At 60.2% G+C, this 24,300-nt stretch overlaps 1 protein-coding gene across 1 annotated transcript in view; it reads right to left on the bottom strand.

Moving 5' to 3' along the window:
* SEMA3F (semaphorin 3F) overlaps positions 1–3,934 on the bottom strand; it is a 28,183-nt gene extending 24,249 nt beyond the window's left edge. The window contains exon 1 of the mRNA XM_032412182.1: positions 3,857–3,934. The gene's annotated coding sequence lies outside the window, so the exon portion shown is untranslated. The remainder of the gene's footprint in view (positions 1–3,856) is intronic.
* Positions 3,935–24,300: the final 20,366 nt, after the last annotated feature.

Here is a 24,300-nt window from a genome sequence, read left to right as displayed (position 1 = left end):
GGGGGAGTCCTGCCCTACCAACTCTCCTTGCCCACATCCTCAGCTTGGGGCCATGAATGCCCCAGTGTGCAAACCTTATATACTCTCTGGTCCCTGCCTTTGTCTGGGAAGGCGTAGCCAATGGGCCTGAAGACCGAGCAACCAGGTGCAGCATGGGGTCACCAGAGCTAATAGGGGCCACTGGAGATTCAAACAATGCCCCACTCTCCAGCATCTTGAATTCCATTCACAGGGTCCTACTCAAACAGGTCATCCTACAGCTCCCTCCAGTCCCCAGCAGGCTCTCTCCCTTGTGCCCACCCCCAATCAAACGGACTGCTCCTTCCCTCGCCCACCTCCAGAAATGGGGGAAGAGACGGAGCCAGTCCTGCCTGCCCCAGCCAAACCTCTCCTCCCGATACAAGGGAACCTCGACCTGGTTCTTGGGGTAGGGGGCATGGGAGAGAGAGGAGGCTAAGTGAGACACACATAGACAGCCTAAAATGGAAGAGACAGCAGCCAGAAAAGGAGAGGCAAAGAATAGCAGGGTCTACTTTTACTGAAATCACAGCAGGAGGGATCCAGGTCAGATGTAGGGAAGGACTTCCTGCCAGGTAAAGTTCCAGCTCCGCCTCTAGAGGGCACAGAAAGGGGAGCTAGGATAGCCAGCAGGCCTGGGGCAGGGTGTGAGCCAACCTCAGTGTCCCCAGCAGAACCCCCAGCAGGTCCAAGTTTTGAGACTATGTTTTTCAAATATTGTCTCCCCAGGCAGGCTGGCGTTGGGTAAACGCAGCCTAGCACCAGTTGTCGGAACATATTGCTCCCTCCCGGCAAACACCAGCGCCAGCTCCCGGCCCCCCCATACACTGGGGGTGGGGGCACGGAGAATGACGGTGTGGGCCCCGTCCTCCAGATCTGCCCTACTCCCCTTTCCCATGGGAAGCAGGACCCTAGGCCCGTTTCTAGGACCCTGGAGTTGGGGTGAGAGGTCTGTCGGCCTGCTGATCCCCCGCACTGGCTGACATATGCTGAGGCAAGGCCCCGGCTCCGCATCTGTCAGGCCCCACTCAACAGACCCAGAACCCACGTCTGTCCTGTCCCCCGGAACCCTAGCCTTTCCTGCCCCGGGCAAACCACTGGTGGCTCTTCGGACAGGAAGTGCGGCTTCAGGCCTCCTGGCCCATTCCCCAGGTGGTGCCCTCTGTGGGAATCCCCCCTCACGTTAACTTCAAGATCCCCCATTCCAGATGCTCCCTCCTGGGGAGGCTGGTGGAGGGAGCGGAGAACCAGAACCAGCCCCTCCCCCAGGCTGTTGGAGCACCAAGCTGGTGCTGACTGAATCGCAGGCTCTGGTGAGAGGGGGCAGCTAGGGAGAAGGGCTGTGCAACCACCATCGCCCCCGGGGTGTACCTGGGAGGCCCCCACTCACAGTTGTGGATATACACACGTCCACACTTGCGTGCCCACACACGTCCACACAAGCATGTGTTTGCTCAAGAACTTGACCTGCTAGTGGGGTGGGGCTCAAGGAAGCTGGGGAACACTGTCCTGGCTTGGGGGGGGCAACTGCAGTCTGGGTCCCTCAGAGACCTTTGATCCTATGTATCAGGGGGCTCAGGATGACTTACACCCACCCCATGACCTCATTTCCCCTGCATCCATTTTCATGGTAACAAGGTCAGGGTCACTAAGGACAGCTTTAGAGTGCCCCCAAGGTAGCCAGGAAGATGGAAGGTTTTGCCCCACTGGGTCCCTACAGGGACCTCCCATAATGCTCTGGCCCTTTAAAGGAGTGAATGGGGGATGTTCAAGTTTGCTGGGGCCTCAGACCCAAGTCCAGGACCCCTCTTTGGAAAGCAAGGGGGATGGAAAAGAGGAGAGAAGAGAGAGGGAAGAAGAGGAAGAGAGGGACAGAGAGAGGGAAGGGAAGGACATTTCCACAGTCGCTTCCCCTCTGCCAGCCCCTAGATGCATTCCACTTAGCCCCAGCCCCAGAGAAGCCCCCAGTCAGGCGAGCCAGGTGGGTGGACAGAGAAGGAACAGCCACCGCCACCTGGGAGCCCACCAGGAAGAGAGCAGAGAAAGAAGGAAAGAAGCCTGGCGGGAGGGAGCAAGGGAGGGAGGCAGGCGGGAGGGAGGAGGAGAGAGGGAGGAGAGAGGGAGGGACGGAGGAGAGACGTTCGAACAAAGAACCGAGGAGCTGGGGCTGGCAAGGGGTGCAGAGAAGGGGCGGCCAGACAAGGGGGTCCGGAGGCACCTGGGGGTAGGGCAGGGGGCTAGGTGGTCGAATCGTCCAGCCTGATCCAGACCTCCCAGGCTTGGGGGGTGGGGGTGAACAGCCTGCTCAGAGAAGGGAGGTTAGCTCCTCTGAGCTAAGAACTGCCTGGATGGAAGGGAGGCAGGAGCAGGGGCTGCGGGGGAACATGGAGATGAAATTATTAACAGCACCCCAGCCCTCCGGTACCCACCCCCACCCCTGCAGGCCAGAGCTCCTTTCTGGATCCTTGGCTTCCCCTCCCCCAACACCCCATGGACCAGGAAGCAGAGCCATCCCACCATAGCTGGGATTGAAACCCCCCTTTCATGATCAGGGGTTTCCCAGTCAAGGTCACCTGGGCTCAGCTTCATCCTTTCCCTCAAGGTATGCCTACCAGAGCATGGGGGGCACTGAGGCTAGGCTGCTGGCCTTTTCTCCCTACACCCCCGCACTTCCGGGCCTGGCTCCTTCAGAACTGAGGGTCAGCAGAAGGGGTAGGCTTGCCCAGGGCTCTAGCCTTCCAGCACACCTTACCCCAGGGGTCCAGGCACACTTCCCGTGCAGCCTCGGAAAAGGCCCCAGCTCCATCCAACCCCCTGGACTGGGATGAGCCTCCAACCCCTGGATACAATTTCCCTATCCCTGCAACTAGGACAGAGGCTTCTGGGAGACAATCTGGATGAATTCAGGAGGTCAGGAACCCCCAACCTGGCCCAGCTCCAGGGTGGACACACCAGTGCCTTCAGGTCGCCCCCCTCTCCCGGTGTTCATGGGATGGTGTTCTCAACACAGTTATCTCAAGAATTATAAGTTATTTAAGCAGCCAGGACCTCAGCCTTAGCTCCAGCTGACCCATCCTGCCAGGTCTGCCTCATTCCCAGGCCACCTTGACACTCTCTGGTCCCACCTGTTCTAGGTGAGCCCACCAAGCTCCTAGAGTCCCCTGCCCATTTCACCACTGGGGCCCCAGCCTGCCCAAATAGGGGACTTAACCGCAGGCTCTCCCAGCTCACCTACACCCCGCATACAGCCAGGCCCCTAAGCCAAGCAAGACTCCCTGCTAGAAAAGCAAACCCAAGCTGGTAGCTGGGGGTCAAGGGGCTAGCACAGTGTTGGGAGAAAAGCTTCAGGGCTGGAGATCCTCCAGCCTTGCTGATCTGGGGGACCCTCCACGTGGGGGCTGCCGGTATAGCGCTTCCCTCGGAGCCGACGAACCGGATCGGGACACTGAGGCAGGGCAGACGCACCTAAGGGGAAGAGCTCTGCCTGAGGCTTTAGTGGGAGAGAGCTGAGCCAGAGGGGCGTCCGTACTCCCGCTCCAGGAACGGCGGGGTGGGGTGTGGTGCGTGCGAGCACCCACCCACCCAGAAAAAGTTGCTTTGCACACTGGTGACCCCGCAGGACACATCATCCACACATCCCCATGTCGCACCGATGATAAGGGTCCGGGCAGCCTGGACAGGTACAGCGCCCACTCAAGTCCTACCGCCTCTGCGTCCCGGGCCTCTCCGAGCCCCGCGCCCCGGACACTTCCGCAGAGTTGCAGTGCCGCGGGTCCCAGAGGGATCGCGGGGTGGCCCGGCCGCCTGCCCGCTCCCTCCCGGTTCCCGCCGCACTCACCTCCTCCGCGGCAGCGGGGCCTGGGCTCCCGGGCGGCGGGGGCGGCGGCGGCAGCGACAGAGCGGCTCCCGGTTGGGCCGGCCGGCGCTAGCGGCCCCCCGGGGCCATGGCCCTGCCCGCGCCCTCTCGCCGCTGTGCCTGAGCCGGGGTCGACGCCGCGGCCCGGGTTTCACGGGTTCCGCGGGCTTCGGGCGCGTCAGCAGCCGAGGCCCCGGGCCCTAGCCCGGGCCATGGGAAGGCTCAGGGGCGCTCGGGGCCGCCTCCCCCCGGGTGGGCTGCGGGCGCCCCCTGGCCGGCGCGCCGAGGGCGCATTCCCCGGCGCGGGGCGCGGGCGACGGCGCGCGCTCGGCTTCGGGGCGCTGCGCTTGGCTCGGCCCGGTGGTGCTCGCCTGCTTGCTGGACTGGGGCCGGGCGGCCGCGCTGGGCTGCGCCGCTCCTCGCGGCGCGCCCTGGCCCTGCGCTGCGCTCGGGGCTCGCCGGACCGCGGCCGTTCGCTCGCTCGCTCGCTCTGGTCTCGCGGCCGCCGGCGGGACGGGGCGCTCGGAGCCGCGCGGGGAGCGCCGGCAATTGGCCGCCCGTGGGCGACATTTGCATAGCGCGGCCCCGCCCCGCCCGCCCCGCCCGGCCCCACCCCCGGGGCGGGACCCGCCCGGCCGCCGCCCCGCCCCCGCTCCACCTGTCCGCGGGCTGGGCTCGGGGCTCCCGGGCGGTGGGGCAACCCGCGCCAGGGAAGACTAATCTGCACCCCGCGCCCCCGCCCCGGCTTCGCGGGCGGCGCCCCCGCCCCGCCCTGGCTTTGTCTCTCCGTGGATACACCGCGCACACCGCGCCTGGTGTTTACCCCGGCACTCAACTCCCTGGCGGGAAGGGCGGGCGCGCCGGGGAGCAGCGAGCCTGCGCTCACCTGCGCACCCTCTGCCGTGTCACTCCTTCCCACTTGCTGCGGGCCGTGCCGGGCCCCGCGCGTGAGTCCCGCAGCGTAGGGCCCAGGACTGCCCCAGCCGCTCAGCAGGTGGCGGTGCAGCCCCTGGGACGGCTGGCACCGCTGGACCTGCTCGCTGCCTCCAGCCCAGGCCAGGTCGCAGCAGCCCAGCCTCACTGCTCTGCCCAAGCACTCCAGGGCTATCCGTAATTCCCCAGCCTCCAGCCCTATTTCAAACCAGCAGCCCCACGGATCCACTCCTTATAGTTCCATACCCCCAGAGAAGCCAGATAGGCTGGGCCTCCTCTCCTAAAAGGGACATTTGCTTTCACATGGCCTCACGATGACCCAAGGGCCCAGCAACGGAGCCAAAACGCCTCCCCTGATCCCAGGAAGGGACCTGACATGCAACCCAACCCCCAAGGCCATGGCCTTACCAACCAGGACCACAAGCTCAGCCCTGCCCCATGCACTTTGTTGAGGTCCCAAGGGGCATGGGCCTTCTTTGTCCTCTCCTTCCTCCTCTCCCTCCTCCCTCTTCTATTCCCTCCCCTTCCTCCTCTCTCCTAGCTTCTTTTCTCCCTCTTTCTCCCCTCTCCTGTCCTCTCCCTTCTCCTCCCTCCTTCCTCTTCTCTCCTCTTTCTCTGCCTTCCCCTCCTCTTCACCCTCCTTTCCCTCCCCCTCTTTTCCCTTCTCTTTTTCCTCTTTCTCTCCCTCTCCTCCTTCTCCCTCCCCTTCTTCCTCTTCCCCCACCCCGTTCTCTCCCTGGCTAACAAGACGCCCTGGAGAAGGCATCCCTCCCTCTGACCTACTGACTGGTTGTGCCATGTTAAGAGCCCAGGTGAGGGTCTCCTGCCCGGGATTTGCAGTGCTGGCCCGCAGGCTCCAAGCAGATACCATCTGAAGCAAGGAAACACCAGCCTGGAGTTATGGTGGCTCTAGAGACAGTGCCTGCACCCCTCTTCTCTGTCAGGTCTCCTTTAAAACACTGTGACAATTGTCCCTCCTTGTCCCACCTCCTCTATACCAGGGTCACCGCTGAGGTCAGCACCACTGCGCCGCCATCACCATGGTTTCCAACACCATCTCTTCCACATTTCCCCCACTCCCCCCCACCCCAGGTCTCCCCCGTCTTCTAGCCTGGCCACCCCTGTCACCACCCCCAGCACGATCATCATCATGGTCACTGAAGCAGAACTGTTAGGACTTACCAAAGACTCCAGGGTGCTGGGTTGGGAAGAAAAGAGACTCAATTAATGTGTCCATGGAGCTCCCCTCAGACACATAGAATGGAGCTAGTGTGGGGAGGCCTTCTGAAGGGGCAGTGGGGCCGGGGGACAGCGCACGGGGAGAGGAAGAGACCACCTCACACAATGGAATGCCAGCGCCTTCCTAAGCAACATGACAAGGTTGAGTAATAGAAATAAAAGCACTCATCGCAGCAGGGAATCCACACTCACCCCCGCCTGGTGTCCGTGCCAGGTTGGCCATTATGTTATTATGCATGTAAGAGATATGCATTATTGGGAGGAATATAGTAGACCCTCCCGCAATGTGCCTTCAAGGTAGGGGCCTAGAGGCGCTTGAAACCAACCCTGGATGGGAGTCCCAGCCAGCTTGGGAGGCCCTGTATGCCAGCAGAGTTTATGGTTCTTTATTTCCAGGCACTTCGCAGCTCCTCCGAGAAGCAGGTCCTGCTGTCCCCACTGTACAGATGAGGAAGAGGCGACGGAGAGAAGTGGGGAGGCCTGTAGCCACTGGGCTGAGGTGTTAGGAAAAGGTGGCCTTTTCAGGAGTTATGGGAAGGCTCCAGGAGGGAAGGGCCAGGCCACAGGGCCCACATGGAGCCAAGGGCCTACAACCCAGACAGGCGCTCAGGGCTGGCCATGAGTGCTGGAGCCTGGCGCGGCACTTACAGAGTTCAATAAATCTTTATTGAATGAATAAGAGAGCAAATCCCTGCAGCACCAGATCCAAGAGGGAACATGAGCCAAGAACGCAGAGGCCAGGAGCCAACTCCTGGTCCCACCCCCTGGCTTCTCTGGGCCGGCTGCCCCCAGCAACCTCTTCCCCTGCCACCCAGAGTCCTTCTGTCTTCCTCTCCGAAAGCCACTCAGCTGCTAGCTCCACCTGAGAGCCACCTCGGATGCCCTGTGGGGTCACCTGAAGTGAGACAGCCAGGCCAGGCTGATCCCCTGCCCCTGCTGGGCTTCCCTCCCTCCCCTGCAGGACACTCAGATCCCGGGCCTGCTTCTTCTCCAGCTCTCCCATGGCCCATCCTGGTTCCAATCTGGATACGCAAGGTGAGGGTGGACACAATGATGGTTAGGCCAGGTCTGGTTTCTCCTCTGACCCAGCCTCTAGGGTCCCCCTCCTGGAGTAGCCCCCTCTCCCTTTCAAGATGGGCTCTGAGTACCTATAAGATAGACCCTCTGGGTGACATCCTGACTGTAGAGTCTGGGCTCATGGCTCAGCTTCCCAGAGCTTCTGAGATGCTACAAAGCCCAACAACAGGGCTTACAACCTGGAAGGAATTGGCCCCCTTTGTCTCGGTCCCCACCCCCAGGTGATGGTGCGTTCAGCGGACGGGAGCACCTTGGAGTTCTTCCCCAAAACACTCCCAGCCTTTCAACCTGGCCCAGCCTTTGTCTCTGCCCATACACATGCCTGTTTCTTTTCCTTCTGGCTTTTCCAGGCTGTGCTGTGGGGGACTGAAGTGCAGCCCTGGGCCTCCCGCGGCCTGTCGGGCTGTCCATCCTCTGTCTATCTATCCTATCCGCCTCTGTCCGGCCTCCCTCGAGTGGAGTGAGAGAAGCTTGCTATGCTGCGTAAACTCGAGAGAGGCTCTGCCCTTCCAGCCTCAGCAACTAGAAGGCGAGACTTGGAGGCCTGGGCCTCAGAGACCCGCCATGCCCCCAGGATGAAGGTGGCAACTAAACCAGCCCCCCCTTCCTCTGGCCCACTCTCTGGGGAACCTGTTTCCCGGGCCTAGCAGGCTGAGCAAGCCCTGGCCCGCCCGCCCCAGCGTTGCTGGCTCAGGTTTCCCCACTTTCTGGTTTTCTCATCTCCCCTGCCCCAGGCGCAGCCCTCACCCGCCTCCCGGAACTGGATCCCAGAGGGGGGGGGGAGTGTTGCAAAGGGGGCCCTGGGAGGGGGCGCAGGGCATTGCTCGGGCAGCACTGGGAGTGGGGCAGTGAGGAGTCCCCATAGCCCAGGCTCAGGATGGGGTTCAGCTCAGCCTCCTCCTGCCCAGCGAGCCCCAGGGGCTGGCTCGGAGCCCATCAAAAGCTGGAACAAGCCACCTCCCTGGCTGCTTCCCAAAGCCTCCTCTAGGCCTTTTCTGCTGCTGTCCCCTCAACCAGGAATGTTCTTCCCAGACTTTAGCATCAGTGTCAACCGAGTTTCCTCTAGACCCAAGCCCTTGGTCTCCTTTACCCTCAAACACTGTCCCCTTCTGCACAAGGGACAAGCCTCCCTTCTGGAGGCTGCCTCCTCCCCCCTTTCCCCTTAGGCAGGAGCTCCACACAGTCTCATCTCCTGGTCTTTGCACATGCTGCTCCCTTCCTTCTAGATCCTTCAGGCCTCTGGGAAGACATTACCTCCCAGGAAGCCAATCCTAATGGCTGAGTCAGGAGTTTCCTTGGGCCGCTGCAGGTCCTGCGCTCCTAGCCAGCCCCTAAGAGATGCTGCCTGGGACCCAGGTCTCTCTGGGTTCAGAGTGAACAAGAGAGGGGGGACACAGGGCTCTGAGATCTGCACATGTTACCCCACATCCCTCATCCAGTGTGTGTGTGTGTGTGTGTGTGTGTGTGTGTGGCGGTGAGGGAGGTGGGGGTTGGGTGGGCCCCGGCTCGGCTGGCTGCCAAGTGACCCATGACCATCGGCCAGCCTGAGCATATCCTGTTTAGACAGAGGCCAGACAGCCATCCCTCACCCACTTGGGCCTGCCCAGCCCCTGCTGGAGAGCCCAGGTCTTAGGCCTAGAGCTCAATCCTTATCAGGCTTCAGAGAGGCCTCCTCACTAAGAATTGGTCTGGGAATTCTGTGTTTCCTCTGCCCTCAGAGCAGAGGCCTTTACTTCGGGTGCTGAACCTTGAGGCAGTAATGGTTAGGCTGCCCCAGCCACTGGGTGAGGATGGGGTGTGGAGCCTGCCTTAAGAGACAGGGTCTGCGTGGAAAAGACCTTGGATCTGGAGCCCACCTGGGAGCAGCCACCAGCCACTCCTTGGCTTTGACTGACTCAGTTGGGGCAGCTCCAACTTTCCAGCTGCTCAGGCCAAGAAGCCATAAAATCAGCTTGGACTCTCTTTCTCTCACATCCACATCAAACCATCAGCAAAGACTTGCAACTTCACCTTAACACGTGCAAAATATCAGGTGACCCCTTCCCACCTTGTCTCTGGTCACCAGCTCTGCAGCCCTGGCCTAGGCAGCCACCACCCCCATGGCCAACCTCGTCTCTTTCCTGACAAGCACACAAGCCTCCTTACTGGGCTCCCAGCGTCTGCTCTTGTCTCCCACAATCTAGTCAACCAGGATCCACAGAGACCCTGTTAAAATGGGAGCCAGGTTAGGTCTCTCTCTTGCCCAAAGCTCTCAAGGGCTGCTACTTTGTCAAGAGTCAAAGCCATGTCCTTGCAGTGGCCGACCCGCAGCCCCCTTCACCACCTCTGACTCACATTTTCCTGCTCTGGGTCACAGCCTCTTCACTCCTCCTCCCACACCTCTCCAGCCTCGGGGCCCCGCAATGACTGTTCCCTCTGCCTGGGTGCCCTTCCAATAGATGCTTCCATGGCCTCTTTTAGGTCTCTGCTCAGATAATATCTGACCACCGACATCTCGGAATGGGAGGGGGCTGAGCCCAGGGCCCTCTGATCAGAGACTGGAAGCTGTCTTCTACCCTCATCTTGGGCCCTCTGCTCACACTCACCTGCAGCTGAGGATGGGGCAGAGATGGTGCCCATTTGCTGTTTCCTCCTCTACTTAAGAGCTGAGCTGAGGAGAGAGTGGCCCAGGCTGCAGCAGCAGGGACTCAGGGTAGACTCTGCCTTGACTTAAACAGTGATGCTGCAGCTGTGAGCCCCCTGGGGAGCAGGTGAAGTCCCTTAGGCAGAGCTGTGCCTCAGGGTTGGGGGAGACCTGGGCAGCCCCCAACAAAGCTGATGTGACGGGCTCTGATCCGTGGGGTTTCTGGCTGCCTCTCAGGCTCACATCTGCTGCACACGCCCCATCCATGTGTCTGTGTGGCCACAGTCCTGGGGGAGGGGGGCCCAAGGAGGGTCCTGCAGCCAGGCCTGCAAGCTGAGATCTGGACTTACTTAGTTCCAAATGACTGGGGAATGTCCCTTCCGTGACAGTCGCCGTGTGGCCTCCCCTGGTCCCTCACTCCCTGCAGGGAAGTGGGGCCCAGATGAAGGCAGCTCCCCTGGAAGGGGGGAGGGGCAGGTGGGCAGACACTGGGCACCCTGCCATCCTGGCCCTCTTCCCTAAGCCTGGCTCCAGGTTTTCCCTGAAGAAGTGCTGCAATATGAGGTCACTGTCCGTAACCTCCAGACCAGAGATCTCAGGCCGGAACACCCCATCTCGGGCTCCATCCCCCGCGAGCCAGGGAATGGAGGACCTTGAGCAGCATGGTCCCCTGTTCTGCACCACAAGGCCTCTGAGGCACAGCAGTGTTGGGACTGGCCAAGAGGAAATGCTCCTTGCAGACAATCGCCCTTCCCAGCACATGGCCTCGGGGCATTGGATGAGTGCTGGGCAGCGGGGCGAATGCAGGTGGTGGGGAGCTGGGTCTTCCCCGGCCCACCGGCTGCTGGCTAAGCACTCCATCCGCAATGATGAGCTTCTTGGCTCCCAGGTGTGCTTGGCGGGGCGACAAAGCTGAACCCCTGCTCCTTACCCCAGGATAGGGCACCTTCCTGTCTTGGGAGGGTTTGATTTCTAAACGTAACTGGACAGAGTGGACACCTAGGCCGGACCTGGCCTCTGGACCTGCACCTAGAAACTTGGGGCTCCACTCTTTTTCCACTCCCTCTTGGCAGTAGGCCATGGTTTAGTCACCAACAAGCAGCTCTTTGTCTATGCCCAGGAGCTACACACCCTCCAGGTGACCGGCAGGAGATGGTCGCCCAGATCAAGGCTCATGGCCATTGCTCCAGGAGATCAGGTGGTGCTCCCGGCAGGCCCGCCCCTTGGGGCTGAGGCTACCCTGGGTCAGTGTGGAGCGGAGGCTCTGACCCCCCAGAAGTAGCCGGCCGCACGCTTGGAGGTAAAGTCCATGGTCCCCTGGCCCATGCTGGGAAAGCAAGAGGGCGGACTCCCAAGATGGCCAAACAGGAGAAAAAGAAGACAGGCCGAGCCAAGCGGCAGATGCAGGACGACTGATGCTTTGTCAATGCTGTACCCACCTTTGGCAAGAACAGGGGCCCCAATGCCAACTCTTGAGTCCGTTGTAATCCTGGCTCTCCCCAGGAAAGCCACTTAGTTAGACAAAAAAGGACAAAGAAAAAGAAAGGAACTGGGGGCTCCACCTGTGGAGTCCTAGGAAGGAACAGGCCCCTGACTCACAGTGGCCAGAACAGCATTGTGGACCCATTTAATAGAAGGAAATACTGAGACTTTGAGGAGCAGGGGCCTGGGCAAACTTGTCTGTGGATTCCAGGCTAGAGCCCCCTTGAATGCTGAGGTGCAGTCACAGATTGAGAAAAGAGTAGGACTGGCCTGAGGGTTATGAGACATGGCATAGTCTGATTTACATTTTTAAAGGATTCCTTTGGCTCCTGGGGGGATAAAAATCAAGCTGCGGACCTCCAGGAGAGGGAGGGCAGGGACCTGGCTGGATCACTGGGGTGGGGCTGGCTATCCTCGAACTCAGCCAGGCTCCCCTCATCTTTCCCTTGGAGCTCATCCATAGGGCATGACCTGGGATTTTGAGGTGGGAAGAGAGGCCTCCTTCCCTGCCCCATGCACTCTCCACATGGGGCCTGGCTGGCCAGCCTCCCTGCTCCCCTCTCCTGAGACCATGGTTGAAGCTTTAATCCGAGGACAAGTTTCTGCAAAGCTCTTGTTTGCTGCCGGAACGAGCAGGCACCAGCCGAGATGGAGGGATGAAGAGAATGGTATATGGAGGAAGGAAGGGGGCAGGGCCTGTGTAGAGTGAGATCAGAACTCCACACTCCACCCTCTGCCCTGCCTGTCACTAGCACCTCCAGACTAACTTCAGGGACCTCGTTCTTGCCACCCGGAAGGATGCGTTCGTGTGTCCACAGCCCGCCGGAGCACTCCCTGCGTGCCACCTCTATCTCGGTCATGGCCGCAGGGCTCACAGGGAAGAGTCTCTGGGACTGAAGCCACACCCCCAGTCGGCCTAGTCCTGGACAGGTTCCAATTCCTGATTCCTGAGGATGTTGGTCAGGGGCCCAGAGGGCAACTGCCCTCCCCCTACCCACGATTGCTGGGCTCCTCACAATCCCTGAGGGGAAACCGAGGCCCACAGCATGCCCATGCCCTTGTCCTCTCCTGCAGTACCCCTATTCCTGTCCTCTAGCTCTGGGTACCCCAACTTCTTCCACTGCCCTTCATTGCGTTCTTCCCATACCGCCCTTAACCACAGGCGGCCTTTCTCCACTCTTCCCTCTGTGCACCCCACTCCTGCCTAGAGGAGACGGGGTACCTGAAGACCTGGGTGGTTGGAACCAGAAGGAAACTCCAAGTCCTCTTTGCTAGCTCCCCCTGCCTTAGGGCACCCATTCTAGGGGCAGAGCCCGGTTTGTGGGAAGGGCTGGGCTATAGCTCCCAGACCTAGTCTGCATCTGATTTCCCTGGGGGCCATGTCCCACAGACCACCGTCTCCACTTCGCTCCCTGAGACTGGACTATCTCAAGTATCCCCCTGGCCCCTCTGCAGCTGCCTCTCTGAGTACCCCCCAAAATCAGTGCCTCCCAGCCAAAGACATCTGTACTCTCGCCTGAGAGGGGTCTCACCACTTGGGGTGGCCTAAAGATGGGATCTTGGGCAACAAGACAATGCCCTGGGTCAACGCAGAGCCTCAGAAAGCCCCCATTTCCCGTCCAGGGGTCTGGTTGGGCCCAGGCTAGGCTAGGGGGTGCCTATCCCCTGGGCAGGGTTAAGCAGGTCCAGCTGGGGCCCATTCTCTGGATAACACTTGTGTTTCTTGCTGCAATTTTAGGCACACAGAGAGGGGACCCGGTCCTGGACTGTTGGCTTGCTCAGGTCTTAGGCTCTGTAGCCTTGTGGACACAAGGTGGTCCAGGCTGGGCCCCCCATTCTCCTGGGGCCTTCAGTTGGGGAAGGGGCCCTGGAGGAGGAGATAAGGGCTGAGCTGGTGGGGGCACAAGGCATGAGAGCCCCCCCAGCCAGAGTTGGAAGAAATTCCGATTGCTGGGGCGTCTGGCTGGCTCAGTGAGTAGTGTGCACAACTTGGGGTCATGAATGCAAGCCCCACGTTGGGGGTACAGTTTACTTAAAAATAAATAAATAAGACATTTTTCTTTTTTTTTTTCATAAATAAGAAATTCTGATTGCTGAATGCTCCTGAGCACCACCCCTCCTCATCTGCTCCCCTGCGCCCAGTGCTTTCTCACAATGGGGCTTGTTGTGGGGAGTACCGGGGGGCTCCCAGCTGCCTATTCCCTCCGTCTCTTGTTGACCAAGGGCACCCCTCCCCACCCTGCCAGATGGGACTGCATACCCTGTGGGTCCTGGGTTCTAGAGAACTCACCTGTACCCCTATGTTCTCCCTACAGGACTCCAGGGTGACGCTTTCCTATCTTCCCATGCCAGGGACCCCTTACTCTCGACCAGGCCAGACCTGAGGCAAAGGCACCACTTGGCAAATGGGGAGAACAGGGCCCTGAAAGTGTCCCATGGAAAGTTTGAGGCAGAACCAACAGAGCCTGGTTTGTCTGCCAGGGGACCAAGGCCGTCAGTCAGAGGGGTCTTCCTCTTGGTGCCTGGAAGCCAGGTCCCCCCGGCCTGGCCGAGCAGTTCCTTGGGTCACTGCAGGGATCCTGGAGGGCTGTCCCCTCATCACATCTCATACCATGTTACTCTCAAGCCCTTGCCCAGCCTAGTCTTCCACCGGGAATGTCTTTTCCGTCTCCCTGGAGAGGTTGTCCTGATCCTTCCCGCCTGGTTCAAATGCTATTTCCCCAAAAAAGCCTTCCCTGTTTGCCCAGTTGGTCTGTCTTCCGAGCTTCTAGGGGAGAGCCTCTCGCTCTGCCTGTGTTTTGATCTAATGTGATACATTCATTCTGCAGACACCATGTGTGTCCAAGCCTGTGCCAAGTACTAGGCCACAGGAGCTGACAGCTCCGCACATCTCACCTGTGTTCTGGGCCATGAGCTCCGGAGGGTCCGGTGGAGTCTTCTCGGGGCTAAGGGTGCAGAGCTGGTCCTGGGGAAAATGGGCCAGACTGCCACTGACCTCCTGCTCATCGGGTGAGGAAGCCACCAAGTCCCCATCCCCTGCTGCTGATTCTCTACTCTAATTTGGCCTGAATTTTCAACAAAATTGTCTCCAAGGGCTGGTAGGCTAGGCTTCTAGGCCTGGGGCTGAGGGGTGGGGGCTACCTCAGGAGACCTTGACGGCACTGTGTTGGGGATTCAAGTTCCTGCAAGGCCCAGGCCCACCCAGACCCTACAACTTGGAAAGGCCCCACGAGGGCGGGGAGATGGACTCTGGGTGGGAAAGGGCCTGGCATCGAGGGAAGCCTGGGTCCCCGGAAGTGTGGAGACCACTGTGCCGCCCGGGCTCTGGCCATGCTGTGTGCGCGGCCCCTAGAGCTTCTGTGGATGTGGGGACACGGGTGGACGGACGCAGTCGGGGCCGCTGAGGTCTGGTTTCACTGTGCCTCATCCTCCTTACCCAAATGTCAGGGCCGACAAGTCTGGGGTGCGTTTTGTGTGCCACCCGCCCCACCCCAACTCCCATCCCGGCTGCATGCTTGTGGCTCCCACTGGCCCCCGTGCACTTACGCATTCTCTGGGGCAGGAGAGCAAGTCCCTCCCCCTGCCACCCGGTCCACACCACCCAGGTGCTGGGAAGGTGAAAGCAGCTACCAAGAGCAGATTGCTGGGAGCAGCATCTAATATGTAGGACACACTGTGTTATGACTCACTGTGTCTCCCCAGCGGATGACAGAGAGAGCCAGGCGCCATCACCAGGGGCACCGAATCACTCTGTCTGGGAGAGTGGGTAGGTGTTTGCCTTTTCATCCGGCATAAGGGTCTGCTCGGGATGGGGCATCTTGACCCCATATCCTGCCCCTGCCCCTGCTTGTCCGGCATCCGGGCCCCCACCTGGTGGCTCCCCACACTCACCCACACTGGAGCCTTCACCACAAAGGTGACCTCACTGTCTTCCCTGGGAGAGGACCTGCATGCAGGTTGTCATGGGAATGCGGTGCTGGCCCAGCAGCCACCTGGAACTTCTGGGCCACACGCCTGCCTCCCTCCTCAAACAGGCCTGCGCCGGCTTTACCACCACCCCAGCGTCCAGCCCACAACTCCTCCACACATTTACAAACCAGGAGCTGTGGGAGTTGGCAAGGTCAGCAGGGGTCTCCTGGTGGGTGTGCGGAAGGTATCCAGAGGGCTAGGAGGGTGACTCACGGAAGGCTGTGTGGAGGAGGTGACAGCCACTGGCCTTCAAAGAACCAATTAGAGGGGCGTCTGGGTGGCTCAGCCAGTTAAGTTTCTGCCTTCAGCTCGGGTTGTGATCCGGGGGTCCTGGGATTGAGCCCCACATTGGGCTCCAGGCTCAGCGGGGAGTCTGCTTCTCCCTCTCCATCTGCCCCTCCCCGCGCTCATGCTCTCTCTCTCAAATAAATAAATAAAATCTTAAGAAAAAAAAAAACAGTTAAAAATCTCACAGCTTGGGCGCCTGGGTGGCTCAGTCGTTAAGCGTCTGCCTTAGGCTCAGGTCATGATCCCAGGGTCCTGGGATCGAGACCTGCATTGGGCTCCTTGCTCAGCTTCTCCCTCTCCCACTCCCCCTGCTTGTGTTCCCTCTCTCACTGTGTCTCTCTCTCTCTGTCAAATAAATAAATAAAATCTAAAAAAAAAAAAAAAAAGAGATCTCACAGCTTGAAGGATGACCCACCAAGGTATGTCCTAGAGGTCAGATAGTGGAGTTGTCTGGAAGGGGATCCACAGGTCAGAATCTACTAGAGATGGGTGTGGGGCAGGGGTGTGGATTAGGGGGTGCAGCAGCGGCCCATGAGCTCCCTTTTGACCAACACTTACAAGAGCCAGGAGGGGCTGGGGCTGAGTTCAGCAAAGATGCAGAGGGAGGGGAGATGTGGGCCCTGGAACAGTCCTTGGGGAGGCCCCAGCCAGATGAAGAGGCCAAGCGAGGGGACAGCTGGCCCCAGGGAACTGGCAAACTAGTCAGAAGGGGAAGCAGAGGGGCAAGGAGCCAAAGCCATCCTAACGCAAAGGGCTGGGGTAGGGGGCTCCTGGAGACCCCCAGCCTGTGGGGCCTTTGCTTTGCCTCTGAGCACATTCTCCTGGCAGACTGTGTCCTCTTCCCCAAAGGGATAGGTGACCTCTGGAGGACATGCTGCTTTCATGGGGGTGGGGCGTTGGGAGGGCCTTGAGGCATCTAGGAGGGCACGAGGCCATAGGATGTGTCCCTCACATACCTCTCCCCTCCCCAGCTTCCTAGTGTCCTGCTCTACGCACTGGGCTGCCATTCAAGCCCACCCACGACGACCCTTGGGCTGGGGTGGGGCCCACCTTCTTCCAAGGCACCGTGGGCTACTCCTCGGAGACCCTATCCCAGCCCTGTTGTTCACAAATGGTAAAACCGAGGCCCAGAAGAAGAGGGCCATGCCCAGCTTCAGCCCAATGTCGTCTCTATGGGCCTTCCTCCCGGGCCCCCCAGAAATGAGAAATCCCAGTATGAAGAGTGGGCTTGGACCGCACAGTGGCTTGGAGGTGCCTCTGGCAGTCTTGGCCCTGCCTTCCAGAGTCCTGAAACCCTCTCCGTCCTCGTTGCTCGGACCCTCCCCAAGGGCCCGGGGCTTTGGCTTAGGGGAGCTTCTTCATGCGGGGCACTGCTCCTGGAGGATGCCAGGCTGCCTGCTTTTCCCTGTGAAGACCCTCCACCCCATCCCCTTGCCTGCTTCCCATGGGCTGAGGAAGGACCCGATACCAGTCCCTGACCACCCCTCTCCACCTGCCCCGCCTGGGGACTCCCTGTATCCCGGGTTGTGGCTCCTCCAAGGGCTTCTCCAGAAAGGAGATCTGCTGAACCAGGTCAGGGAGAGAGGGGGAGGGGAGGGAAGAGGGGACCAAATGGGGTTGCAGGGCAGGGGCCCTCAGAAGGTGCTCCACTTCAGTCTCCCCAGAGGTGGTCTGGGTTCTGGGTGTCAGGCGGGGCTCTTGGCCGCCCTGCCCCCACCAGGTGTGGGGCTTCCGGCAGCTGAGAGGCCCCTTTGTCCCTTATCTTCTCTGCCTTGGTGGCTGGTTCCCGATAAGCATCCTATTCGGGACTGAAATTCCAGCCTGGCTGCCCAGCCCCCCACCTGGGGGTCTGGGACCTCCCAGCTGCACCTTCTCGGGGACCCACCCAGAGTGTCCAGCCCACTTAGAATGCCCCCCAGCTGCACATTTTCCCCCGGACTCCCTCTCCCATCTGCACACTTGGACCTGCACCCCCACCACCCTGTTGGCCAAGCAGACACGTGCCTCACGAACAGAGCACGCGCGGACACACACACACACACACACACACACACACACACACACACTGACCCTCCCCATTTTGTTGACAGTGGGCCACTTTGAGGCCCCTCCCCTCCCCGCGTTTCCACCCCACCTAGCTGGGGGTGGGGAGGTTTGCGGAGCAGCCCGGGCCTACCGGTGGGAGCCCAAAGCTGAAGAGCTGACCCCTGTGTGATCCCAAACACCACCCGCTCCCCACCCCCAGGCAACCCCCAGACAGACACATCCCCGAGCTTCCTGGACCACCCCTCTCAGGGACTCTGTCTCCATCTCCTAGCCCGGTTCAGCCTCCTTCTTCCCCGTCTCCCCCCTCCCCCCTCATTAAGCCTCCTAAACCCGCCAGCTCCCTGAAGCAGGAAATTGCATTCTGCCAAGATTAAATGGACTTGAACGCCCTGCCTCTGCCCGCGAGGGAGGGGAGCTGAAAGGAGCCAAGTTCGCTGAGGGTGGGGGCCTGGGACACCGAATCCCAGGTTGGGGAGGAGGGATCCAGAGGGTGGGGTATTTCAGGATGGGGTGGGGGCTTCCTGAAGGGTGGAGGGGAAAGGACGGTGACTGTGGGGAGGCAGGGGGCAGGAGGGACGGCCTCCCCCTCTCCCACGGAGGGAATGAGACACAGCGAGAGGAAGCCACCCTGTGGGGGTGGGGCATTCTGATTAGGTAGGGGGGAGGGGTGGGGAATGGAAAGTGGGGAGAGGGGAGGGGAAGGGGCGGGAGGAACGGTGATTGGGAGGTGAGAGGGGACGCCTGTCAGGTTGAGAGCCGACCTACAGGAAATGGGAAATGAACTTTGGGGGATGCACGTATGGCTTTTTTGGAGTCCCCAGAGGAAAGAGCCGGCACACCTCACACTCCCCACTGGCCCAAGGCCTCCTGGCAAGGGTGCAGTCAGGGGGTTGGAATCCCCGTGTGCCCTTAGGTCCTTGCCCAGCTCCGGACCCACAGCCCCCACCCCTGCACTATCTGGAAGACCCCATCAGGAGACAGAGAGCAGGACAGTCCCTCCTGGGCAAAGATGCATTAAAGGTCGATACACCCCCGCCCCCAGGCCCAGGCAGCAGGCAAAGTGGAAGCTGAAGGCTTCTGAGGTGTGCCCAGATCCTAGATCCACAGCAAGCCCTGCAGCCTGTAGTTGGGGGGTTATCCTCTGCCAAGCTCTGAGGCCCACAGAGACTGCTCCCGCTCCCCAGGTCACAGGGCTGCCCGCAGGCCAGGGCCAGATGTAAGGGGGATGGGGGAGGGGTCATGCCAGTCCCTCCTTTTCCCAGGTGGGCAGGGACAGGGACAGCTGGGCTGAGTGTGGACCTCAGATAGGCAGTTCCTGCCCAGGGGCCCAGCCCAGCTCTGAGTCCGGGTCAACCCTTCAGAGCCCGGCAAACCCACATGGGCTGAAGGAGCAGGAAGAACAGGGGGTCCAAACCGGCCAGGTATCGTCCCTGGGAGCACCCAGCCCAGAGGCAGGACTACAGGCAGCCGTGCTTACCAAGCATCCGCTCTGTGTCACCGGTCCTTTGCCCTGGGGCCGTGGTGGGCCCTGGGGAGCTCTACTGGCAGGGTGGCCCGGCGTGGAGGGCTCTGGGAAGTCTTCCAGGAGGGAAGCAGAGGCCGCTCCTATGCCAGGAAGAAAAGACAGGTCGTCTGGGGAGGGCCTGAGAGAGCTCGGCGTGGCTGAACACGGGCACGCAGCAGGTCAGCCATGGGACTGAGGGGTTGGAGGTCCATGTGGGCATCAGGCAAGCCTGGGGCCATGGACAGCTGTAGGAACTCATCTGCGCTCCGGAGCTGGGCTGGGCAGGCTGCATCCCTCCTACCACCCCCACCACCCCCACCCCCCCTCCGCTCCCAGGGCTGTTTGTTCAGATGTTGGTGCCCATTTCAGGCAACCTGAGCTGGACAGATGGCTTCCCAGGAAGGAGGCTGGCTCTGTTCTGGCGGCTGGTGAAAATAGGCTTCACCTGTCCAGATGTGGTACAACCCACCTGTGTGTCCACAGGAGGGGGGCAGGTATATGCCTGGCGAGGGCATCAGGGGTCACCCTGGCAGGCCCCATGCTGGGCCTGCTGGGAAGGAACATGGCTGAGTCCAGATAAAGCCAGGGTGGCAAGTACCTCCCACAGTGTTCTCCCCAGTGTCCCCCGGCCTGAATGTTCCCTGGCCACTTCCAGTCTCCAGTCGGATCAATGGAGCCGGCTGCCAGTGAGATCTGAGGGGGCCTGTCCTTCAGGTAACTGACGGGCAGTGACCCAAGGCCCTGCCACTGCCTTGTCCTGGCTCCCTGTCCCCAGGCTATCCGTTGTGGACACGCGGTGCCCTCTGCCCTCCCCTCCCATCCCCCTCCCCTGTCAAGGCAGCTCCAGCTCTGAGGGTTTCCGCCTGAGAACTGACACGCCTCCCCCTCTGGGCCGCAGGCTGGAGACCCTCGGCCCAGCCAGCTCAGCTCAGGTACGTCTCCTCAAAGAAGATACCCTAGTCCCCCGGCCTTGGCATCCCATGGCTCCCGTGGCCCTCGTCACAGGCCAAACCGCTCTGGATCTGCTTTGTCCCCCTTGCCGTTGGGACTTGGAGCTCTGGGAGGATGAAGACCACATCTGTCTCAGTGACGCGTGGTCCCCGGCTCCTGGCAGCGCTGGGTGACAGCTCAGTCAGCTGACGGACTGACCACGGTATATTTCTGAGTATATTTCTAAGACTTTAAGGCAAAAATCATTCATTGCCTTGAATATGGAACAGCCTGCGTGCCCCTCTCTTTCTCAGCCCCTGGGGTGGGTGGTGGGTGATGGGTGGGGAGAGGTATGGACATTAGCCAGACATGTTTTCTGCCTGCCCAGGGCTCAGAATCTTCCTGGAGGACAGGCCTGGGACGAAGGAAGTAAGCGCCATGCCCTCGGACCCCAGAGAAGCCAAGAACGGGCTGCATCAGGAGAGGGTGGGCTGCTGGCCTCAGGAGTCAAGGGTTCTTCCCGCAGGGACTTCAGGGAGGGCGCTGTCGTCAGCTAGGTGAGTGTGGAGGGCTTCTTAGGCTTCCAGTCTGCTTGGCCAGCTGTGGGGACGAGCCTCGATGATACCCAGTGCCCCCGGTACCGCCGGCTCTGGTCTGCTCCGTGCCCCACGGCTGGGTCACCTAAACCTCTGGTGAGACGACTTGTTCCCTCCATTCCTTAGCAACCAGCCTTACATCCCCTCCTACAGCCAGCCAGCCTCCGCTCCCCGCAAACTGGACTCTTCCCTGCCCTACCACACTGTCCCACCGACCAGGCCTGCCCACCCTGTCTGGCAATCTGAGTGTCCCAGTGCCCCTATCCCTCCACCACGCTGTGCCCTGGGTTAGGAGTCATTGTCCCTTCCCCCAACATCTGGCTCCCAGGGCTGTGCGGCTCAGGAGCTGTGGGATTCCAGACAAGCCTCCTGCTCTCTCTGGGCCCTTGGGGTCTCCTAGCTCTAGAGCAAGATGCCTCCCCTTTGGCTGGCAGGTGGCCGGCAGGAGAACGAGGGCATGCGTTCTGGGTTTGGGCTGGCATATCCCACAGGCTATAAACATTTGCTGGCATTTCCCCAGCTTGTCTTTTAAATGCCCTCTGGGGAGGCAGGCTTCTGGGCCCTGATCCCTGGTCCTGGAGCCCCAGAGACCCCTCTCCACTGAGGCAGAGCAATTCGGGGTTTCTTGATGTTCAGGGATCAGGCTAGTCCAGGGATCTCAGCAATATGAGGCCTGCTCCCTGCAGGATGTGTGCGCACGGGGTGTGGGAGACGGGGTGCTGGCTCTGACCCCAGAGGAGAGAAGGTGCCAAGAGTCTCCACGGCGCCCAGAATCTAGGCCATGAGGCGTCCCAGGATGAGGTGGTCTCTGTTCGCATCCGGCTGACACTTGTCCTGCCCCTGCAGAAGGCTTGCATCAGCCTTGTCTTGCCCTGCTGGTCCCCCTCTCTCCTGCGCCCTCCTCCGACTCCGGGTGGGCCTCCAGTTTGTCATGAGCCTGCCAGGGCCAGCAGACCTCCCTGGAGGGTCTGCCCACCTGGGCAGTGCTCTAACCGATGCCAAGCCCCCATCAGTGAGGCCCACCCGCCAGCCACCTGCTGCTCGCATGAGTGGCCCTACTCCCTAGTACTTCAGCCTCGGGGTCTCAAGTGTGGAGACCCTGGCAGAGCCGGAGTATGGTTCAGAGTCACAGATTTCTGCGGGGAGAGAAGGGGTCTGTCCTTCCCTGGGTTCCATAACGCTGGGAAGTGTTGCGGCTGTCAAGAAGAGGTGAGTGGAGATCTGCAGGGAGACTCGCGGGTACCCACCAGCTGAGCCTGGAGAAAGGCTCAGGGACCAGGGTGTTCCCACCTACGACATCCCCACGCTCACCTAGGGCTTGGTCTGGGCTCCTTCCTCCCCAGCCTAGCCTGGGGCCTCCTGGGTCTGGGAGCGTTGGAGGAGCAGGGGTTAAAGAAACTTTGGGCAGGTGGGGGGGGCGGGTGGCCACAACCCTCCTCCGTCCTGTCCTCCCCAACCCTGGGCCCCATCACCTCCTTCCCAGAGGTCTCTGGTTTAACCTCTCCTCCCCCAGCCCTCCCCCCAGCTGGCAGGAGAACAGAAAAGAGGTAACTATGCCTGCCACGGAGAACCCTGTGGCTTTGTCTGGGCCAGCGGAGCCTCCAGGGCTGGTGGGAATAATAACTCATGGAAAGTGTCAAATACAGACTTTATTATCCTGCACGTGGGGGGGACCATGGACCCAGGTGTTCGGGCACTCGTGGACCCTGTGAGGGTCTTGTGGGTCCTCAGTGGGAAGGGCAGCAAGAACCCCTCCCTCAAGTGGAGTGGACTCAGGCTGGGACTTTTTTTTTTTTTTTTAAGATTTTTAAATTTTATTTTTAAGTGATCTCTACACCCAGCATGGGGCTCAAACCCACAACCCAGAGATCAAGAGTCCCGTGTTCTACAGACTGAGCCAGACAGGTGCTCCTGGGACTGCTGTTTAATAAGGGAGATTGGGGGGACACCTGGGGTGCTCAGTCGTTAAGCATCCTGGGTTCGAGCCCCACATCGGGGCTCCATGCTCTGCGGGAAGCCTGCTTCTCCCTCTCCCTCTCCCCCTGCTTGTGTTCCTGCTCTCACTAACTCTCTCTCTGTCAAATAAATAAATAAAATCTTAAAAAAAAAAATAAAGAAGATTGGGGAGGGGTGCCTGGGTGGCACAGTCGGTTAAGCATCCGACTATTGGTTTTGGCTCAGGTCGTGATCTCAGGGTCCTGAGATCGAGCCCCACATGGGGCTCCAGGCTCCGGGCTCCCTGCTCAGTGCAGTCTGCTTTAAAATCTCCTTCTCGTGGCGCCTGGGTGGCTCAGTCGTTAAGCGTCTGCCTTTGGCTCAGGTCGTGGTCCCAGGGTCCTGGGATTAAGCCCCGCATCGGGCTCCCTGCTCGGCAGGAAGCCTGCGTCTCCCTCTCCCACTCCCCCTGCTTGTGTTCCTGCTCTCGCTATCTCTCTCTCTGTCAAATAAATAAATAAAATATTAAAAAAAAAAATTTAGAATCTCCTTCTCCCTCTGCCCCTCCCTCCTGCACTCTCTGTCTCTAAAATAAATAATAAATAAATCTTTAAAAAAAATAATAAAGGAGATTGGGATGGGCGATGCTTACCCAAACAAACCTTGTCTCTGGGAGTTTCCTGTCTTGGGTGAGGGAGGAGCTGGAGTGGGCAGGGCCTCCGACAGCCCGGGCCTCAATCTGGGGGTTCTTTGTAGCCCCCGAAGGTCAGGCTGCCCATTTGTGCCCCGAGGAGAGGTTGCTGTCCCAAGGGGCAGGGAAGCTGGAAGTGACTTCCCTTGCTTTGGCACCCCCCTGATGGCCCTGTAGTCCCTGTCTTTGAGAACCAAGCCTGCGGCTGCTGGGGTTATACAAACACTTTGCATCCATCCTGGGGGGAAGGTCCCCCGAAACTGACCAATGGCATGGGAGAACAGGCTTAGGGACAGAACAGAAGTGGGGGGTACCCCTGCTGGGCTCTCCCCAACTTCTTCCTCTTTGAAAACTCTTCTTTTGGGGGGCCCACCTAATGGGGGCACAAATCTGCTACAGACAGAAGTCAAAGTGTGAAAGAGCTACCTGCAGATGAGGCGAAATCAGGCAGTGCATGGCTCTTGGAGCCCCATTATCTCCTAGATCCAGTCTGCTCTGCTCAGGGTGCATCCACCTGTCCATCCTAGACTGGCAGCTCCTCTTCTCCCAGCCAGGAGGCAGGCGGGGGCAGGGAGGAGATGTTAGTCCTCATGAATTTACAATGACCAGACTAATGAGGCAGGTGCCTAGGGAGAGAGTTCCCTAGTAGGGAGGGGGAGGGACAGGTACTGGACAGTATCTGCATCCTTCTCAGATGCCCTCTGCTCAAATCTGGCCCAGGGTTCCACTAGACTAAGCTCCTTAGCACCAGGATACAGCATAAACAATATCTGTCCCCTATTGTCCTGGGGTCTGGGCCCTGGGGCCTTGAGATCCTCAGAGACACAGGTCCGGGGGGGTCTCTGCTGATTCTCACTGCTCCTGCGTAGGCACACGGCCACAGGGGCTGCCCCCTCACCCATGCAAAGCCCTCTTCTTCTCACCACAGACCTGGGCCTGGAGAGGGAATGGGGAAGAGGCTGCCCTATTCTCTAGGGTCTAGCCTGGGTGGAGTAGTCGGGGAGGAATGAGGCCTGAGTATTTCCACCAACCCCTCTGACCTTCTACCTCCGGCTGGTGGTTGTAGCAACCCCCCCCCCCCCCCCCCCCCCCCCCCCCCCCCCCCCCCCCCCC

This window comes from Phoca vitulina, unplaced genomic scaffold (assembly GCF_004348235.1).
Source record: "Phoca vitulina isolate PV1807 unplaced genomic scaffold, GSC_HSeal_1.0 scaffold13, whole genome shotgun sequence".
Classification (NCBI taxonomy): Eukaryota; Metazoa; Chordata; class Mammalia; order Carnivora; family Phocidae; genus Phoca; species Phoca vitulina.
Note: the sequence above shows the minus strand (reverse complement) of the source record. Positions and strands in the feature narration are given on the sequence as shown.